The sequence below is a fragment of the Macaca fascicularis genome, chromosome 2 (genome assembly GCF_037993035.2).
Source record: "Macaca fascicularis isolate 582-1 chromosome 2, T2T-MFA8v1.1".
Classification (NCBI taxonomy): domain Eukaryota; kingdom Metazoa; phylum Chordata; class Mammalia; order Primates; family Cercopithecidae; genus Macaca; species Macaca fascicularis.
The window spans coordinates 3020759-3029569 of NC_088376.1; the positions used below are offsets into that span (position 1 = coordinate 3020759).

Here is an 8811-nt window from a genome sequence, read left to right on the forward strand (position 1 = left end):
CTGCCGTTAGGCCGCCACCTCCAAGTCCTCACAGAGCCAGTGTGCAACCTGCTTTGCTGAGTTCTGCTGGGGGGTAGAGAATAAAAACACTATCTACTGCCCCAAACCCCACAATCCTCTGTTTGTTTTGATGCAATTGAATTTTATTAAAGTTTTGTGGGGGTTTTTTTTGTTTTGTTTTGTTTTGTTTTTGGCTAGAAATCACACCCTTAATTTGCAGAATTTTAGAGGTATTGAGTAGCTTTTTCTACAATTGACAGCAAAGGAAAGAAGCCCAGTATATTATTCTGTGCTGCTTCTAAAACAAAGCTGTGGTGCTCAGAATCTAGTGTGTTGAAAAGAGCCTTTGACAACTGATCTTAACGTGACTGTAATACTGAATTCTGTGGATTAATGAGAACTGGAGGAGCTGCCTTTTCCTTGCAGTGAGTAAAACAAGTGCTTGACCTCAAGGGGAAAAGATGGGGAGTATTAGGCATCCCCACCCACTTTCTATCTCTTAACTCTTACATGTTCATTAAGATGAGTGTTTGTTTAAGCACAAGCTTTTTGTGCATAGGAATGGGTTGTCTGTAAATTTAAGCAATGTTCTTTTGAGGAATTGGGATCTTGGAAAAGGGAACAATATGAGGATATTTGATTTAAAAAAAAAAAAACACCTGTGCCCATCCTACCCTAAGCTACAGCAACCCATACAATTTATTCATTCATTCAGTTTGCACTGATTGAGTCCTTATGATGTCCCAGTGATAGTGCTATATTCTTAGAGTGGAATCATAAATCATAAAGCAGGCTCCCTGTTTGCAATAATACTACAATTTAGCAATAAATGGTTGATTTCTATGTACCAGCCACTGTGCCAAGTGCCCTCTATGCATCATTTCACTTACTTTTGCAACAATTCTAAAAGTAGCCTAAGATTATTCCCATTTGCAACTGAAAACATTGACAGTTAGCAGGTTCAAATAACTTGCCCACAACAATACAACCAGGAATTGGCAAAGACAGATCCCATCCAAGTCTGTCCTACTCCAAATGCTTTGCTTTAAGCACACCACCAATTGTCCTGAGGTTCTTTCTTTGAAGAAAGGGATTTTTAAAATCCCAGTTTCTGTGGCTATTTGGAGTACAGATTTTTTTTTTCTTTTTCTAGAGTTACAGGAACTCAGCATGGAGTACAGAATTTTTTATAATCAGCTGGGCATCATTCATGTGGATAATCCAACAGAAATGAATTGCTTTGTTACACAGAAATTTCATTCAATGAGTACAATACAGATGGCAATTTCTGATGTCTTCAATGAGGAAAAGTTATAGGTTCTAGTTGATTATATTGATATGTTTTGGCTATGTCCCTACACAAATCTCATCTTGAATTGTAGCTCCCATAATTCACATGTGTGGTGGGAGGGACCTGGTGGGAGAAAATTGAATCATGGGGGTAATTTCCCCCATACTTTTCTCATGGTATTGAATAAGTCTCACAAGATCTGATGGTTTTACAAGGGGAAACTCCTTTTGCTTGGCTTTCATCCTCTCTCTTGTCTGCCACCATGTAAGATGTGCCTTTTGCATTCCACCATGATTGTGAGGCCTCCCCAGTCATGTGGAACTGTGAGTCCATTAAGCCTCGTTTTCTTTATAAATTACTCAGTCTTGGGTATGTCTTTATTAGCAGCAAGAAAACGGACTAATATAGTAAATTGGTACCAGTAGAGTGGGGCACTGTTGTCAGGGTACCTGAAAATGTGGAAGCGACTTTGGAACTGGGTAACAGGCAGAAGTTGGAATAGTTTAGAGGGCTCAGAAGACACAGGAAAATGTGAGAAAGTTTGGAACTTCCTAGAGACTTGTTAAATGGCTTTGACTAAAATTCTGATAATGATATGGACAATGAAATCCAGGTTGAGGTGTTCTCAGATAGAGATGAGGAATGTGGGAACTGGAATAAAGCTGGCTCTTACTATATTTTAGCAAAGAGACTGGCAGCATTTTGCCCCTGCCCTAGAGATTTGTGGAACTTTGAACTTCACAGAGATGGTTTAGGATATCTGGTGGAAGAAATTTCTAAGCAGCAAAGCATTCAAGATGTGACTTGGGTGCTGTTAAAAGCATTCAGTTTTAAAAGGGAAATGGAACATAAAAGTTTGGATAATTTGCAGCCTGATGCAATAGAAAAGAAAAATGCATTTTCTGAGGAGAAATTCAAGCTGGCTGCAGAAATTTGCATAAGTAACAAGGAGCCAAATCAACAAGATGATAGGGAAAATGTCTCCCAGGCATGTCAAATACCTTTGTGGCAGCCCCCTCCCATCATAGGCCTGTAGGCCTAGATGGAAAAAATGGTTTTGTGGGCTGGGCCCAGGGGCCCCCTGCTGTGTGACTTGGCACCCTACGTCCCAGCTGCTCTAGCCATGGCTAAAAGGGGCCATGGTATAGCTCAGGGTGTTGCTTCAGAGGGTTCAAACCCTAAGCCTTGGCAGCTTCCATGTGGTGTTAGCCCACGGGTGCACAGAAGTGAAGAATTGAGGATTGGGAACCTCCACCTAGATTGCAGAGGATGTATGGAAATACCTGGATGTCCAGGCAGAAGTTTATTGCAGGGGTGGGGCCCTCACAGAGAACCTCTGCTAGGGCAGTGAAGAAGGGAAATGTGGGGTTGAAGCCCCCACACAGAGTCCCCACTAGGGTACTGCCTAGTGCAGCTGTGAGAAGAGGGCCACTGTCCTCCCGCCCCCAGAATGGTAGGTCCACTGACAGCTTGCACCATGTGCCTGGAAAAAATTGCAGACACTCAATGCCAGCCCATGAAAGCAGCCAGGATGGAGGGTGTACCCTGCAATGCCACAGGGGTGGAGCTGCCCAAGACCATGGGAACCCACCTCTTGCATCAGCATGACCTGGATGTGAGACATGGGGTGAAAGGAACTTTAAGATTTGGCTGCCCTGCGAGATTCTGGATTTTCATGGAACCTTTAGCCCCTTCGTTTTGGCCCATTTCTGCCATTTGGAATGGGTATATTTATCCAATGCCTGTACCTCCATTGTATCTAGGAATTAACTAACTTGCTTTTTGTTTTATAGGCTCATAGGCAGAAGAAACTTGCCTTGTCTCAGGTAAGACTTTGGGCTATGGACTTTTGAGTTAATGCCAAAATGAGTTAAGACTTTGGGGAACTGTTGGAAAGGCATGATTGGTTTTGAAATGTGAGGACGTGAGATTTGGAAGGGGCCATTAGTGGAATAATATGGTTTGACTGTGTCCCCACCCAAATCTCATCTTGAATTGTAGCTCCCATAATTCCCATGTGATGTGGGAGGGACCCAGTGTGAGATAATTGAATTGTGGAGGTGGTTCCCCCCATAGTTTTCACATGCTAGTGAATAAGTTTCATGAGATCTAATGGTTTTATAAGGGGAAACCCCTTTCACTTGGCTTTCATTCTCTCTCTTGCCTCCCCATGTACAATGTGCCTTTTGCCTTCCACCATAATTGTGAGGCCTCTCCAACTATGTGCAACTGTGAGTCCATTAAACCTCTTTTTCTTTATAAATTACTCATTCTTGGGTATGTCTTCATCAGCAATAAGAAAATAGACTAATACACATATAAACTTTGAATGATGGCCAAGCATAGCAGCTCATGCCTGTAATCTCAACACTTTGAGAGGACAAGATGGGAGGATCACTTGAGCCCAGGAGTTCAAGACCAGCCTGGGCAAAACAGCGAGACCTTGTTTCTGCAAAAAATTTAAAAATTAGCCAGGCAACATTGTGGCAGGCCAGGTCTCCATAATGGCTGAACAGGTAGGCCTCCATAACAACTGTTTCTGCACTGACTGAGTGCTGAAGTTAAGTGTTAAAAGCTGATAGAGTCAGTGCCCTATTCAAAGGCTTGAATGTAAAAATAGCCCACCAAGAGTTTTGCCTAGGCCTTTCCTGGGCCTTGAAGCATGACAAAATAATGAAGGAATTCTTAACAGGACTCATTTAAGATTAAACAAGTTTTATTGTGGATCTTAAGGACCTCCCCAGACCTTCTTAGGCAAGCTTTACTGGGGACTAAAGGAACTCCCCAAAACTCTGTGATTTAGCAGGACACAAGATAAGGGTAATCGCCCCAGCACCTAGACCCATTTAGATGAAGTGAATTTACTAAGGCTCCAGAGGAAGGCCTTCAGGACTCAGATCTTAGTTAGATTAGAAGAAGTTAATCACTTACTTCTTTAGATGAATGCACACGTACACATAGACATATAGCTTAGAAGGTATATAAGCTCTGGAAAACTTTGTAATTTTGAATTGTTCTGGCGATATTTTCCAGACCTTCTCCCTGGACCCAGTTACAACAATAAACTCCCTTCTTTCCCAGTTCATCTGCATCTCATTACTGGGCTGCAAGAATAAGCAGCCCGACCCAAAGTTTGGTCTGGGAACAAGGTGAGGTGTGCCTGCCTATAGTCCCAGCTACTCAGGAGACTGAGGCAGGAGGATCCCTTGAGCCCAGGCATTTGAGGCTGCAGTGAGGTATGACTGTACCACTACACGCCAGCCTGGACAAGACCCCATTTCTAAATAAACAAATAAACCGTTTTGAAAGACAAAAGTATGTAATGAGATTCTCAACCCCTAAAACTGATTTGATTTTCTAAACTTCAAATTCTGTTTTTTTTCAAAGAATATCTAATGTATTACAATAAGCTGCTTTAAAAAACAAGATACAAAACCACATGCTTATTTTGCCTAATTCTCTTTCCAGTTCTTTTCCCAATGAATACATATTATTTTTTATTTCTCCCTATTGCTACCAGGGACAGAGCCTACTATTTCAAAAAGAAAATCTAATTGCAAAGCTGCTGCCTCTCTGTTTTGGGTTAACAGCACCTCTTTCCAAAGGCCTATTCACTCCTCTCCAACCTCCTCCCTTTCTACCACCCTTACCCATGGCTCGAATTTTCTTCTGCCGACAGCTCTCAGTGACAGCCCTCACATTCAAGTTCAGCTGTCTCTCACCTTAGCCGGTGGGTGCTACAGGGTTCCCTCAGCACTATCAGCACGCAGGATCCTCTCCAGGTAAGTGACCAGCCAGATCCTCTTAATTCTCAGTTGACAGGGTGTATAGACACCCCTGGAAACCTTTTCCAGGCTTTCTGTATATTCTTTCAATGCTTGCCTTTAGCTGAGAATGGAAATTCTCACATATGTGTGATAAGTAAAGGTGGGGGGGCGGGGCTGGGATGCTTTTGTGTTTGTCTTTGCACAGGCAAAGTTCAACAGCTTTGTAACTGCTTGTTTTAAGCTTAAAATGTCTGTGAGTTTGGCCCTCTGACAAGCAAAGGGTCAAGGACAGATGCTTCTGCTTAGGAATATATTAAAAATAAATGATGCCAAAGGGCAGCTCCCGCTGACTCCATCTTTAGCTCTCCCTGCCAGGTATGTGTGGGCATAAATTAGCACAGGAACTGGCCTGAACAGGATGAGAAATCTTCAGAGACTGCCCTGAGCATAACCCAGAGTCAGGACCTGAGAAAGATTTCAAAATAGCCAAGTGGCTTTAGATAGGGCCATTTGCAAGAAGAGGCTGGGACTCAGGGAGGAGTTACAGTTTGAATCTGAAGGCAGATTCAAGGAGATAGGGCCAAAGCCATACGCCTTGAATATCACAATGGTGGTAAGGAAGAGTATGTCTGAAATACAGGAGATCCTTTAGGACATCTCTTAGTATTCCCATGCCCTGTGATTAAAGTCAATGGAAAATTACAACAACCCAATCCAGGCAGGACTACTAATGACCCAGACCCTTTAGGAATGAAGGTTCCGGTCACCTCACCAGGCAACAATCCATGACCAGCTCAGGTGCTTGCTGAGGGCAAAGGGAATATGGAGTGAGTAGTGAAATAAGATAGTTATCAATACCAGCTACAACTACATGACCAGTTATAAAAACAAGAACTGTAATTGTCATGAGCGTGTATGCCTTATTTTGTTATGAATATGTTAGTGTGTGTATAGCACCTTTGTTTTCTTCCCTTTTGTATTCCTTTATCATGTTACATAAGATGCCTTACTTGATCTCATAGAATTTAATATTGCTAACCTTACATCATAGTGTTTAAGTTACAGGATCTCAAGAAGAGTAAATATCACCTGTGAACCCCCAAAATGAGATAAGTCTCAGTCAATTTAGGAAGTTTATTTTACCAAAGTTAAGGACACACGCTTGTGACACAGCCTCGGGAAATCCTGAGGACATGTGCCCAAGGTGGTCAGAGCACAGCTTGGTTTTATACATTCTAGGGAGACAAGAGACATCAATCAATGTATGTAAGATGAACATTGGTTCTGTCCGGAAAGGTGCAATAACTTGAAGCAGGGAGGGGGCTTCCAGGTCATAGGTAGATAAAGAGACAAATGGTTGCATTCTTTTGAGTTTCTGATTAGCTTCTCCAAATGGGGCAATCAGAATATGCATTTATCTCAGTGAGCAGAGGGGTGACTTTGAATAGAATGGAAAGCAGGTTTGCCTTAAGCAGTTCCCAGTTTGACTTTTCCCTTTAGCTTAGTGATTTTGGGGCCCCAAGATTGATTTTCCCTTCACACACCTAAGGACTTTGTACCCTCTTCTGGGAAGAGGATTAGCGCAGTAGGATGCAGTTGTAGGAAGCATAGTTGTGTCATGTTAGACAGAACTGCAATCTTGTTATTGTCTTTTTTTGAAGGTTAAGTATGATTTAAGGAGATATGTGTGGGTCCCAAATTGATAAGGAGCGGACTGGTGATGGTTAATTTTATGTGTCAGCTTGGCAGGAGTGGAAATTGTAAATATTTTTCTGTAAAGGTTTTATTATGCAGACAAGGGGCTCAGTTCTTGGCAGCTGCTTTCCTCATGGCGGCCCAGTACCCAGATATTTGGTCAAACTGATGGTGATGAGATGCAGTCAAATGCATAGTCAGGTTGGGGTGGGTCCCTGAGGTTTCTCCCCACCTTCATGCCAAAAACAGAGCTGAAAGACTGGACTGCTGGTCCCAGATGAAACCCATGACTCAGACTTAGAACTTCTATTCCTGTTTTCCCACCCTTTCCTGATTGATTCTTCTGAATAATGTCTTTTAACCAATTGAGTGTTGCCTTTTCCAATACTACCTATTGGCCTGCCCCACCCCTATTCTGAGCCCATAAAAAGCCCCAGACCCAGCCACTTGGGGAGATGAGAACCACCCGACTGTGGGGCTGGGGAACCGCCCCCCACCTCCCCTCTCTGCTGATAACTGTTCTGCCATTCAATAAAATACTTCTCCACCCCCTCACCCTTCAATGGCCAGCACATCCTCATTCTTCTTGGTTGTGGTACAAGAGCTCGGGAACCATCGAATGTAGGTACGAGCTATAACACAGGCAAGCTGGGGCATGCCAACCAGGCTGAGTAAGGCCCGGGCAGGGCATCACCAGCTGGGGGTTCCCAGCTTGCAAAGTGATCAAGAAGAAAAATCCTACATGAAAACATTATTCTGTATGTTTTTGTGAAGGTGTTTTTTGAGTGAGATTTGACTGATGGAATTTGAGTAAAGCAGTTACCTCTATAATGTTTAATCAGCTAAAGGCCTTAATGGAAAACGACTGACTTCCCCAGGAAAGCAAGAAATTCTGCAAGCAGACTGCCTTCAGATTCAAACTGTAACTCCTCCCTGAGTCTCCAGCCTCTTAGCCTACCCTACAGATTTTGGACTTACCATGCTGTTACAGGAAAGGGGTCCCAATCCAGGCCCCAGGAGCAGGTTCTTGGATATCATGCAAGAAAGAATTCAAGGCAAGTCCATAGAGTAAAATGAAAGCAAGTTCATTAGGGAAGAAAATGATTTTTTAAAATGGCTACTCCATAAGCAGAACAGCCCTGAGGGCTGCTGGTTTTGCCCCCACCCCCCTTTTTTTTTTTTTTTTGGTGATTTCTTGATGATATGCTAAACAAAGGGTGGACTATTCATGCCTCCCTTTTTTAGACCATATAGGGTAACTTCCTGACGTTGCCATGACATTTGTAAACTGTCATGGTGCTTGTGGGCGTGTAGCAGTGAGGATCACCAGAGGTCACTCTCATGGCCATCTTGGTTTTGGTGGGATCTAGCCGGCTTCTTTACTGCAACCCGTTTTTCTTTACTGCAACCTGTTTTATCAGCAAGGTCTTTATGACGTGTATCTTGTGACCTCCTATCTCATCCTGTGACTTAGAATGCCTAACTATCTGGGAATGCAGCCCAGTAGGTCTCAGCCTTATTTTACCAAGCCCCTATTCAAGATGGCGTTGCTCTGGTTCAAATGCCTCTGACAAGGCCTCTACAGTCACATGAGCCAGTTCCTTAAACTCTCTCTTTCTTTCTGTCTTTCTCTACATAAACACACACACACACACACACACACACCTCACTGTATATAGATTGGTTCTCTTTCTCTGGGGAACCCTGACTGATATACTCACTCAGCGTGGTCTGCTTCCTGGACAGGACTCTGATACAGTATTGAAATAGATTCCTCTGCTGTGGAATTGGTCTCTCCAGGACCTGCAGCATAGGTCAGAGGTAGGGGCCTGGTCTCAGGCCAAAGCAGGACATGTGAGACTTGCTTTTCACCCCCTCCAACCCCTGAGGTCTCTGCAGTCCCTGCTGTCCAGGTGCTCACAGCCCAAGGAAGGGAACAGGCACTCTGCAGCTTCTTCCCTTCCAGGACAGCTTCGGCTGGTGAGGCAAGTTAGGCATAGCCATGGAGCTCTGGGACGGGGAGGGAACTCTCCCTCCAGCTTGGGGAGGGTGACGTAA

The 8811-nt window shown here is 43.6% G+C and overlaps 1 protein-coding gene across 1 annotated transcript in view; it reads right to left on the minus strand.

The window, feature by feature from the left end:
* The window catches only part of BDH1 (3-hydroxybutyrate dehydrogenase 1), a 64462-nt gene extending 59281 nt beyond the window's left edge, over positions 1-5181 (minus strand). Inside the window, exon 1 of the mRNA XM_005545329.5 lies at positions 5014-5181. The gene's annotated coding sequence lies outside the window, so the exon portion shown is untranslated. The remainder of the gene's footprint in view (positions 1-5013) is intronic.
* Between the last annotated feature and the right edge of the window lie 3630 nt (positions 5182-8811).